The sequence below is a fragment of the Brachyhypopomus gauderio genome, chromosome 19 (assembly GCF_052324685.1).
Source record: "Brachyhypopomus gauderio isolate BG-103 chromosome 19, BGAUD_0.2, whole genome shotgun sequence".
Lineage (NCBI taxonomy): Eukaryota > Metazoa > Chordata > Actinopteri > Gymnotiformes > Hypopomidae > Brachyhypopomus > Brachyhypopomus gauderio.
The window spans coordinates 10,139,782-10,152,634 of record NC_135229.1 but is presented as its reverse complement, the minus strand read 5'-3'; the positions used below and the strand labels follow the sequence as shown (position 1 = coordinate 10,152,634).

At 45.5% G+C, this 12,853-nt stretch overlaps 1 non-coding gene across 1 annotated transcript; it reads right to left on the bottom strand.

Moving 5' to 3' along the window:
- Positions 1–8,895: 8,895 nt before the first annotated feature.
- On the bottom strand, positions 8,896–8,966 carry trnag-gcc (transfer RNA glycine (anticodon GCC)). Its single transcript has one exon. It is a non-coding gene; the product is annotated as a tRNA-Gly (tRNA).
- Positions 8,967–12,853: the final 3,887 nt, after the last annotated feature.

Here is a 12,853-nt window from a genome sequence, read left to right as displayed (position 1 = left end):
TGGAATGGTACAGTCTCTGCATTGGCCGGGAATCGGACCCGGGTCTCCCGCGTGGCAGGCGAGAATTCTACCACTGAACCACCAATGCTTGCTCACAGTTTGTTTTATGTTTTATTTTTCCTGAGATTGTATCCATCTAAACAAAAGGAGGCCTTTCATTTGTTAGGTAAAGCTAAACAAAGAAGCAATCAGAACAGACAGCCTCTGCATTGGCCGGGAATCGGACCCGGGTCTCCCGCGTGGCAGGCGAGAATTCTACCACTGAACCACCAATGCTTGCTCACAGTTTGTTTTATGTTTTATTTTTCCTGAGATTGTATCCATCTAAACAAAAGGAGGCCTTTCATTTGTTAGGTAAAGCTAAACAAAGAAGCAATCAGAACAGACAGCCTCTGCATTGGCCGGGAATCGGACCCGGGTCTCCCGCGTGGCAGGCGAGAATTCTACCACTGAACCACCAATGCTTGCTCACTGTCTGTTTTATGTTTTATTTTTCCTGAGATTGTTTCCATCTAAACAAATGGAGGCCTTTCATTCGTTAGGTAAAGCTAAACAAAGAAGCAATCAGAACAGACAGCCTCTGCATTGGCCGGGAATCGGACCCGGGTCTCCCGCGTGGCAGTCGAGAATTCTACCACTGAACCACCAATGCCTGCTCCAAGTCTGTTTTTTGTTTGTTTTTCCTGAGAGAGTTTCGATCCAAACAATATTGTGACATTTATTTGTAAGGTAATGCTTGAAATAAAAGACCCATTGTCTGGAATGGTACAGTCTCTGCATTGGCCGGGAATCGGACCCGGGTCTCCCGCGTGGCAGGCGAGAATTCTACCACTGAACCACCAATGCTTGCTCACAGTTTGTTTTATGTTTTATTTTTCCTGAGATTGTATCCATCTAAACAAAAGGAGGCCTTTCATTTGTTAGGTAAAGCTAAACAAAGAAGCAATCAGAACAGACAGCCTCTGCATTGGCCGGGAATCGGACCCGGGTCTCCCGCGTGGCAGGCGAGAATTCTACCACTGAACCACCAATGCTTGCTCACAGTTTGTTTTATGTTTTATTTTTCCTGAGATTGTATCCATCTAAACAAAAGGAGGCCTTTCATTTGTTAGGTAAAGCTAAACAAAGAAGCAATCAGAACAGACAGCCTCTGCATTGGCCGGGAATCGGACCCGGGTCTCCCGCGTGGCAGGCGAGAATTCTACCACTGAACCACCAGTGCTTGCTCACAGTTTGTTTTATGTTTTATTTTTCCTGAGATTGTATCCATCTAAACAAAAGGAAGCCTTTCATTTGTTAGGTAAAGCTAAACAAAGAAGCAATCAGAACAGACAGCCTCTGCATTGGCCGGGAATCGGACCCGGGTCTCCCGCGTGGCAGGCGAGAATTCTACCACTGAACCACCAATGCTTGCTCACTGTCTGTTTTATGTTTTATTTTTCCTGAGATTGTTTCCATCTAAACAAATAGAGGCCTTTCATTCGTTAGGTAAAGCTAAACAAAGAAGCAATCAGAACAGACAGCCTCTGCATTGGCCGGGAATCGGACCCGGGTCTCCCGCGTGGCAGTCGAGAATTCTACCACTGAACCACCAATGCCTGCTCCAAGTCTGTTTTTTGTTTGTTTTTCCTGAGAGAGTTTCGATCCAAACAATATTGTGACATTTATTTGTAAGGTAATGCTTGAAATAAAAGACCCATTGTCTGGAATGGTACAGTCTCTGCATTGGCCGGGAAACGGACCCGGGTCTCCCGCGTGGCAGGCGAGAATTCTACCACTGAACCACCAATGCTTGCTCACTGTCTGTTTTATGTTTTGTTTTTCCTGGGATTGTATCCATCTAAACAAAAGGAGGTCTTTCATTTGTTAGGTAAAGCTAAACAAAGAAGCAATCAGAACAGACAGCCTCTGCATTGGCCGGGAATCGGACCCGGGTCTCCCGCGTGGCAGGCGAGAATTCTACCAATGAACCACCAATGCTTGCTCACAGTTTGTTTTATGTTTTATTTTTCCTGAGATTGTATCCATCTAAACAAAAGGAGGCCTTTCATTTGTTAGGTAAAGCTAAACAAAGAAGCAATCAGAACAGACAGCCTCTGCATTGGCCGGGAATCGGACCCGGGTCTCCCGCGTGGCAGGCGAGAATTCTACCACTGAACCACCAATGCTTGCTCACAGTTTGTTTTATGTGTTATTTTTCCTGAGATTGTATCCATCTAAACAAAAGGAGGCCTTTCATTTGTTAGGTAAAGCTAAACAAAGAAGCAATCAGAACAGACAGCCTCTGCATTGGCCGGGAATCGGACCCGGGTCTCCTGCGTGGCAGGCGAGAATTCTACCACTGAACCACCAATGCTTGCTCACTGTCTGTTTTAGGTTTTATTTTTCCTGAGATTGTATCCATCTAAACAAATGGAGGCCTTTCATTCGTTAGGTATAGCTAAACAAAGAAGCAATCAGAACAGACAGCCTCTGCATTGGCCGGGAATCGGACCCGGGTCTCCCGCGTGGCAGGCGAGAATTCTACCACTGAACCACCAATGCTTGCTCACAGTTTGTTTTATGTTTTATTTTTCCTGAGATTGTATCCATCTAAACAAAAGGAGGCCTTTCATTTGTTAGGTAAAGCTAAACAAAGAAGCAATCAGAACAGACAGCCTCTGCATTGGCCGGGAATCGGACCCGGGTCTCCCGCGTGGCAGGCGAGAATTCTACCACTGAACCACCAGTGCTTGCTCACAGTTTGTTTTATGTTTTATTTTTCCTGAGATTGTATCCATCTAAACAAAAGGAAGCCTTTCATTTGTTAGGTAAAGCTAAACAAAGAAGCAATCAGAACAGACAGCCTCTGCATTGGCCGGGAATCGGACCCGGGTCTCCCGCGTGGCAGGCGAGAATTCTACCACTGAACCACCAATGCTTGCTCACTGTCTGTTTTATGTTTTATTTTTCCTGAGATTGTTTCCATCTAAACAAATGGAGGCCTTTCATTCGTTAGGTAAAGCTAAACAAAGAAGCAATCAGAACAGACAGCCTCTGCATTGGCCGGGAATCGGACCCGGGTCTCCCGCGTGGCAGGCGAGAATTCTACCACTGAACCACCAATGCCTGCTCCAAGTCTGTTTTTTGTTTGTTTTTCCTGAGAGAGTTTCGATCCAAACAATATTGTGACATTTATTTGTAAGGTAATGCTTGAAATAAAAGACCCTTTGTCTGGAATGGTACAGTCTCTGCATTGGCCGGGAATCGGACCCGGGTCTCCCGCGTGGCAGGCGAGAATTCTACCACTGAACCACCAATGCTTGCTCACAGTTTGTTTTATGTTTTATTTTTCCTGAGATTGTATCCATCTAAACAAAAGGAGGCCTTTCATTTGTTAGGTAAAGCTAAACAAAGAAGCAATCAGAACAGACAGCCTCTGCATTGGCCGGGAATCGGACCCGGGTCTCCCGCGTGGCAGGCGAGAATTCTACCACTGAACCACCAATGCTTGCTCACAGTTTGTTTTATGTTTTATTTTTCCTGAGATTGTATCCATCTAAACAAAAGGAGGCCTTTCATTTGTTAGGTAAAGCTAAACAAAGAAGCAATCAGAACAGACAGCCTCTGCATTGGCCGGGAATCGGACCCGGGTCTCCCGCGTGGCAGGCGAGAATTCTACCACTGAACCACCAATGCTTGCTCACTGTCTGTTTTATGTTTTATTTTTCCTGAGATTGTTTCCATCTAAACAAATGGAGGCCTTTCATTCGTTAGGTAAAGCTAAACAAAGAAGCAATCAGAACAGACAGCCTCTGCATTGGCCGGGAATCGGACCCGGGTCTCCCGCGTGGCAGTCGAGAATTCTACCACTGAACCACCAATGCCTGCTCCAAGTCTGTTTTTTGTTTGTTTTTCCTGAGAGAGTTTCGATCCAAACAATATTGTGACATTTATTTGTAAGGTAATGCTTGAAATAAAAGACCCTTTGTCTGGAATGGTACAGTCTCTGCATTGGCCGGGAATCGGACCCGGGTCTCCCGCGTGGCAGGCGAGAATTCTACCACTGAACCACCAATGCTTGCTCACAGTTTGTTTTATGTTTTATTTTTCCTGAGATTGTATCCATCTAAACAAAAGGAGGCCTTTCATTTGTTAGGTAAAGCTAAACAAAGAAGCAATCAGAACAGACAGCCTCTGCATTGGCCGGGAATCGGACCCGGGTCTCCCGCGTGGCAGGCGAGAATTCTACCACTGAACCACCAATGCTTGCTCACAGTTTGTTTTATGTTTTATTTTTCCTGAGATTGTATCCATCTAAACAAAAGGAGGCCTTTCATTTGTTAGGTAAAGCTAAACAAAGAAGCAATCAGAACAGACAGCCTCTGCATTGGCCGGGAATCGGACCCGGGTCTCCCGCGTGGCAGGCGAGAATTCTACCACTGAACCACCAATGCTTGCTCACTGTCTGTTTTATGTTTTATTTTTCCTGAGATTGTTTCCATCTAAACAAATGGAGGCCTTTCATTCGTTAGGTAAAGCTAAACAAAGAAGCAATCAGAACAGACAGCCTCTGCATTGGCCGGGAATCGGACCCGGGTCTCCCGCGTGGCAGTCGAGAATTCTACCACTGAACCACCAATGCCTGCTCCAAGTCTGTTTTTTGTTTGTTTTTCCTGAGAGAGTTTCGATCCAAACAATATTGTGACATTTATTTGTAAGGTAATGCTTGAAATAAAAGACCCATTGTCTGGAATGGTACAGTCTCTGCATTGGCCGGGAATCGGACCCGGGTCTCCCGCGTGGCAGGCGAGAATTCTACCACTGAACCACCAATGCTTGCTCACAGTTTGTTTTATGTTTTATTTTTCCTGAGATTGTATCCATCTAAACAAAAGGAGGCCTTTCATTTGTTAGGTAAAGCTAAACAAAGAAGCAATCAGAACAGACAGCCTCTGCATTGGCCGGGAATCGGACCCGGGTCTCCCGCGTGGCAGGCGAGAATTCTACCACTGAACCACCAATGCTTGCTCACAGTTTGTTTTATGTTTTATTTTTCCTGAGATTGTATCCATCTAAACAAAAGGAGGCCTTTCATTTGTTAGGTAAAGCTAAACAAAGAAGCAATCAGAACAGACAGCCTCTGCATTGGCCGGGAATCGGACCCGGGTCTCCCGCGTGGCAGGCGAGAATTCTACCACTGAACCACCAATGCTTGCTCACAGTTTGTTTTATGTGTTATTTTTCCTGAGATTGTATCCATCTAAACAAAAGGAGGCCTTTCATTTGTTAGGTAAAGCTAAACAAAGAAGCAATCAGAACAGACAGCCTCTGCATTGGCCGGGAATCGGACCCGGGTCTCCCGCGTGGCAGGCGAGAATTCTACCACTGAACCACCAATGCTTGCTCACTGTCTGTTTTAGGTTTTATTTTTCCTGAGATTGTATCCATCTAAACAAAAGGAGGCCTTTCATTTGTTAGGTAAAGCTAAACAAAGAAGCAATCAGAACAGACAGCCTCTGCATTGGCCGGGAATCGGACCCGGGTCTCCCGCGTGGCAGGCGAGAATTCTACCACTGAACCACCAATGCTTGCTCACAGTTTGTTTTATGTGTTATTTTTCCTGAGATTGTATCCATCTAAACAAATGGAGGCCTTTCATTCGTTAGGTAAAGCTAAACAAAGAAGCAATCAGAACAGACAGCCTCTGCATTGGCCGGGAATCGGACCCGGGTCTCCCGCGTGGCAGGCGAGAATTCTACCACTGAACCACCAATGCTTGCTCACAGTTTGTTTTATGTTTTATTTTTCCTGAGATTGTATCCATCTAAACAAAAGGAGGCCTTTCATTTGTTAGGTAAAGCTAAACAAAGAAGCAATCAGAACAGACAGCCTCTGCATTGGCCGGGAATCGGACCCGGGTCTCCCGCGTGGCAGGCGAGAATTCTACCACTGAACCACCAGTGCTTGCTCACAGTTTGTTTTATGTTTTATTTTTCCTGAGATTGTATCCATCTAAACAAAAGGAGGCCTTTCATTTGTTAGGTAAAGCTAAACAAAGAAGCAATCAGAACAGACAGCCTCTGCATTGGCCGGGAATCGGACCCGGGTCTCCCGCGTGGCAGGCGAGAATTCTACCACTGAACCACCAATGCTTGCTCACTGTCTGTTTTATGTTTTATTTTTCCTGAGATTGTTTCCATCTAAACAAATGGAGGCCTTTCATTCGTTAGGTAAAGCTAAACAAAGAAGCAATCAGAACAGACAGCCTCTGCATTGGCCGGGAATCGGACCCGGGTCTCCCGCGTGGCAGTCGAGAATTCTACCACTGAACCACCAATGCCTGCTCCAAGTCTGTTTTTTGTTTGTTTTTCCTGAGAGAGTTTCAATCCAAACAATATTGTGACATTTATTTGTAAGGTAATGCTTGAAATAAAAGACCCATTGTCTGGAATGGTACAGTCTCTGCATTGGCCGGGAAACGGACCCGGGTCTCCCGCGTGGCAGGCGAGAATTCTACCACTGAACCACCAATGCTTGCTCACTGTCTGTTTTATGTTTTGTTTTTCCTGGGATTGTATCCATCTAAACAAAAGGAGGTCTTTCATTTGTTAGGTAAAGCTAAACAAAGAAGCAATCAGAACAGACAGCCTCTGCATTGGCCGGGAATCGGACCCGGGTCTCCCGCGTGGCAGGCGAGAATTCTACCACTGAACCACCAATGCTTGCTCACAGTTTGTTTTATGTTTTATTTTTCCTGAGATTGTATCCATCTAAACAAAAGGAGGCCTTTCATTTGTTAGGTAAAGCTAAACAAAGAAGCAATCAGAACAGACAGCCTCTGCATTGGCCGGGAATCGGACCCGGGTCTCCCGCGTGGCAGGCGAGAATTCTACCACTGAACCACCAATGCTTGCTCACTGTCTGTTTTAGGTTTTATTTTTCCTGAGATTGTTTCCATCTAAACAAATGGAGGCCTTTCATTCGTTAGGTAAAGCTAAACAAAGAAGCAATCAGAACAGACAGCCTCTGCATTGGCCGGGAATCGGACCCGGGTCTCCCGCGTGGCAGGCGAGAATTCTACCACTGAACCACCAATGCCTGCTCCAAGTCTGTTTTTTGTTTGTTTTTCCTGAGAGAGTTTCGATCCAAACAATATTGTGACATTTATTTGTAAGGTAATGCTTGAAATAAAAGACCCTTTGTCTGGAATGGTACAGTCTCTGCATTGGCCGGGAATCGGACCCGGGTCTCCCGCGTGGCAGGCGAGAATTCTACCACTGAACCACCAATGCTTGCTCACAGTTTGTTTTATGTTTTATTTTTCCTGAGATTGTATCCATCTAAACAAAAGGAGGCCTTTCATTTGTTAGGTAAAGCTAAACAAAGAAGCAATCAGAACAGACAGCCTCTGCATTGGCCGGGAATCGGACCCGGGTCTCCCGCGTGGCAGGCGAGAATTCTACCACTGAACCACCAATGCTTGCTCACAGTTTGTTTTATGTTTTATTTTTCCTGAGATTGTATCCATCTAAACAAAAGGAGGCCTTTCATTTGTTAGGTAAAGCTAAACAAAGAAGCAATCAGAACAGACAGCCTCTGCATTGGCCAGGAATCGGACCCGGGTCTCCCGCGTGGCAGGCGAGAATTCTACCACTGAACCACCAATGCTTGCTCACAGTTTGTTTTATGTGTTATTTTTCCTGAGATTGTATCCATCTAAACAAAAGGAGGCCTTTCATTTGTTAGGTAAAGCTAAACAAAGAAGCAATCAGAACAGACAGCCTCTGCATTGGCCGGGAATCGGACCCGGGTCTCCCGCGTGGCAGGCGAGAATTCTACCACTGAACCACCAATGCTTGCTCACTGTCTGTTTTAGGTTTTATTTTTCCTGAGATTGTATCCATCTAAACAAATGGAGGCCTTTCATTCGTTAGGTAAAGCTAAACAAAGAAGCAATCAGAACAGACAGCCTCTGCATTGGCCGGGAATCGGACCCGGGTCTCCCGCGTGGCAGGCGAGAATTCTACCACTGAACCACCAATGCTTGCTCACAGTTTGTTTTATGTTTTATTTTTCCTGAGATTGTATCCATCTAAACAAAAGGAGGCCTTTCATTTGTTAGGTAAAGCTAAACAAAGAAGCAATCAGAACAGACAGCCTCTGCATTGGCCGGGAATCGGACCCGGGTCTCCCGCGTGGCAGGCGAGAATTCTACCACTGAACCACCAGTGCTTGCTCACAGTTTGTTTTATGTTTTATTTTTCCTGAGATTGTATCCATCTAAACAAAAGGAGGCCTTTCATTTGTTAGGTAAAGCTAAACAAAGAAGCAATCAGAACAGACAGCCTCTGCATTGGCCGGGAATCGGACCCGGGTCTCCCGCGTGGCAGGCGAGAATTCTACCACTGAACCACCAATGCTTGCTCACTGTCTGTTTTAGGTTTTATTTTTCCTGAGATTGTATCCATCTAAACAAATGGAGGCCTTTCATTCGTTAGGTAAAGCTAAACAAAGAAGCAATCAGAACAGACAGCCTCTGCATTGGCCGGGAATCGGACCCGGGTCTCCCGCGTGGCAGGCGAGAATTCTACCACTGAACCACCAATGCTTGCTCACAGTTTGTTTTATGTTTTATTTTTCCTGAGATTGTATCCATCTAAACAAAAGGAGGCCTTTCATTTGTTAGGTAAAGCTAAACAAAGAAGCAATCAGAACAGACAGCCTCTGCGTTGGCCGGGAATCGGACCCGGGTCTCCCGCGTGGCAGGCGAGAATTCTACCACTGAACCACCCGTGCTTGCTCACAGTTTGTTTTATGTTTTATTTTTCCTGAGATTGTATCCATCTAAACAAAAGGAGGCCTTTCATTTGTTAGGTAAAGCTAAACAAAGAAGCAATCAGAACAGACAGCCTCAGCATTGGCCGGGAATCGGACCCGGGTCTCTCGCGTGGCAGGCGAGAATTCTACCACTGAACCACCAATGCTTGCTCACTGTCTGTTTTATGTTTTATTTTTCCTGAGATTGTTTCCATCTAAACAAATGGAGGTCTTTCATTCGTTAGGTAAAGCTAAACAAAGAAGCAATCAGAACAGACAGCCTCTGCATTGGCCGGGAATCGGACCCGGGTCTCCCGCGTGGCAGTCGAGAATTCTACCACTGAACCACCAATGCCTGCTCCAAGTCTGTTTTTTGTTTGTTTTTCCTGAGAGAGTTTCGATCCAAACAATATTGTGACATTTATTTGTAAGGTAATGCTTGAAATAAAAGACCCATTGTCTGGAATGGTACAGTCTCTGCATTGGCCGGGAAACGGACCCGGGTCTCCCGCGTGGCAGGCGAGAATTCTACCACTGAACCACCAATGCTTGCTCACTGTCTGTTTTATGTTTTGTTTTTCCTGGGATTGTATCCATCTAAACAAAAGGAGGTCTTTCATTTGTTAGGTAAAGCTAAACAAAGAAGCAATCAGAACAGACAGCCTCTGCATTGGCCGGGAATCGGACCCGGGTCTCCCGCGTGGCAGGTGAGAATTCTACCACTGAACCACCAATGCTTGCTCACAGTTTGTTTTATGTTTTATTTTTCCTGAGATTGTATCCATCTAAACAAAAGGAGGCCTTTCATTTGTTAGGTAAAGCTAAACAAAGAAGCAATCAGAACAGACAGCCTCTGCATTGGCCGGGAATCGGACCCGGGTCTCCCGCGTGGCAGGCGAGAATTCTACCACTGAACCACCAATGCTTGCTCACAGTTTGTTTTATGTGTTATTTTTCCTGAGATTGTATCCATCTAAACAAATGGAGGCCTTTCATTCGTTAGGTAAAGCTAAACAAAGAAGCAATCAGAACAGACAGCCTCTGCATTGGCCGGGAATCGGACCCGGGTCTCCCGCGTGGCAGGCGAGAATTCTACCACTGAACCACCAATGCTTGCTCACAGTTTGTTTTATGTTTTATTTTTCCTGAGATTGTATCCATCTAAACAAAAGGAGGCCTTTCATTTGTTAGGTAAAGCTAAACAAAGAAGCAATCAGAACAGACAGCCTCTGCATTGGCCGGGAATCGGACCCGGGTCTCCCGCGTGGCAGGCGAGAATTCTACCACTGAACCACCAGTGCTTGCTCACAGTTTGTTTTATGTTTTATTTTTCCTGAGATTGTATCCATCTAAACAAAAGGAGGCCTTTCATTTGTTAGGTAAAGCTAAACAAAGAAGCAATCAGAACAGACAGCCTCTGCATTGGCCGGGAATCGGACCCGGGTCTCCCGCGTGGCAGGCGAGAATTCTACCACTGAACCACCAATGCTTGCTCACTGTCTGTTTTATGTTTTATTTTTCCTGAGATTGTTTCCATCTAAACAAATGGAGGCCTTTTATTCGTTAGGTAAAGCTAAACAAAGAAGCAATCAGAACAGACAGCCTCTGCATTGGCCGGGAATCGGACCCGGGTCTCCCGCGTGGCAGTCGAGAATTCTACCACTGAACCACCAATGCCTGCTCCAAGTCTGTTTTTTGTTTGTTTTTCCTGAGAGAGTTTCGATCCAAACAATATTGTGACATTTATTTGTAAGGTAATGCTTGAAATAAAAGACCCATTGTCTGGAATGGTACAGTCTCTGCATTGGCCGGGAAACGGACCCGGGTCTCCCGCGTGGCAGGCGAGAATTCTACCACTGAACCACCAATGCTTGCTCACTGTCTGTTTTATGTTTTGTTTTTCCTGGGATTGTATCCATCTAAACAAAAGGAGGTCTTTCATTTGTTAGGTAAAGCTAAACAAAGAAGCAATCAGAACAGACAGCCTCTGCATTGGCCGGGAATCGGACCCGGGTCTCCCGCGTGGCAGGCGAGAATTCTACCACTGAACCACCAATGCTTGCTCACAGTTTGTTTTATGTTTTATTTTTCCTGAGATTGTATCCATCTAAACAAAAGGAGGCCTTTCATTTGTTAGGTAAAGCTAAACAAAGAAGCAATCAGAACAGACAGCCTCTGCATTGGCCGGGAATCGGACCCGGGTCTCCCGCGTGGCAGGCGAGAATTCTACCACTGAACCACCAATGCTTGCTCACAGTTTGTTTTATGTGTTATTTTTCCTGAGATTGTATCCATCTAAACAAAAGGAGGCCTTTCATTTGTTAGGTAAAGCTAAACAAAGAAGCAATCAGAACAGACAGCCTCTGCATTGGCCGGGAATCGGACCCGGGTCTCCCGCGTGGCAGGCGAGAATTCTACCACTGAACCACCAATGCTTGCTCACTGTCTGTTTTAGGTTTTATTTTTCCTGAGATTGTTTCCATCTAAACAAATGGAGGCCTTTCATTCGTTAGGTAAAGCTAAACAAAGAAGCAATCAGAACAGACAGCCTCTGCATTGGCCGGGAATCGGACCCGGGTCTCCCGCGTGGCAGGCGAGAATTCTACCACTGAACCACCAATGCCTGCTCCAAGTCTGTTTTTTGTTTGTTTTTCCTGAGAGAGTTTCGATCCAAACAATATTGTGACATTTATTTGTAAGGTAATGCTTGAAATAAAAGACCCTTTGTCTGGAATGGTACAGTCTCTGCATTGGCCGGGAATCGGACCCGGGTCTCCCGCGTGGCAGGCGAGAATTCTACCACTGAACCACCAATGCTTGCTCACAGTTTGTTTTATGTTTTATTTTTCCTGAGATTGTATCCATCTAAACAAAAGGAGGCCTTTCATTTGTTAGGTAAAGCTAAACAAAGAAGCAATCAGAACAGACAGCCTCTGCATTGGCCGGGAATCGGACCCGGGTCTCCCGCGTGGCAGGCGAGAATTCTACCACTGAACCACCAATGCTTGCTCACAGTTTGTTTTATGTTTTATTTTTCCTGAGATTGTATCCATCTAAACAAAAGGAGGCCTTTCATTTGTTAGGTAAAGCTAAACAAAGAAGCAATCAGAACAGACAGCCTCTGCATTGGCCGGGAATCGGACTCGGGTCTCCCGCGTGGCAGGCGAGAATTCTACCACTGAACCACCAATGCTTGCTCACTGTCTGTTTTATGTTTTATTTTTCCTGAGATTGTTTCCATCTAAACAAATGGAGGCCTTTCATTCGTTAGGTAAAGCTAAACAAAGAAGCAATCAGAACAGACAGCCTCTGCATTGGCCGGGAATCGGACCCGGGTCTCCCGCGTGGCAGTCGAGAATTCTACCACTGAACCACCAATGCCTGCTCCAAGTCTGTTTTTTGTTTGTTTTTCCTGAGAGAGTTTCGATCCAAACAATATTGTGACATTTATTTGTAAGGTAATGCTTGAAATAAAAGACCCATTGTCTGGAATGGTACAGTCTCTGCATTGGCCGGGAATCGGACCCGGGTCTCCCGCGTGGCAGGCGAGAATTCTACCACTGAACCACCAATGCTTGCTCACAGTTTGTTTTATGTTTTATTTTTCCTGAGATTGTATCCATCTAAACAAAAGGAGGCCTTTCATTTGTTAGGTAAAGCTAAACAAAGAAGCAATCAGAACAGACAGCCTCTGCATTGGCCGGGAATCGGACCCGGGTCTCCCGCGTGGCAGGCGAGAATTCTACCACTGAACCACCAATGCTTGCTCACAGTTTGTTTTATGTTTTATTTTTCCTGAGATTGTATCCATCTAAACAAAAGGAGGCCTTTCATTTGTTAGGTAAAGCTAAACAAAGAAGCAATCAGAACAGACAGCCTCTGCATTGGCCGGGAATCGGACCCGGGTCTCCCGCGTGGCAGGCGAGAATTCTACCACTGAACCACCAATGCTTGCTCACAGTTTGTTTTATGTTTTATTTTTCCTGAGATTGTATCCATCTAAACAAATGGAGGCCTTTCATTTGTTAGGTAAAGCTAAACAAAGAAGCAATCA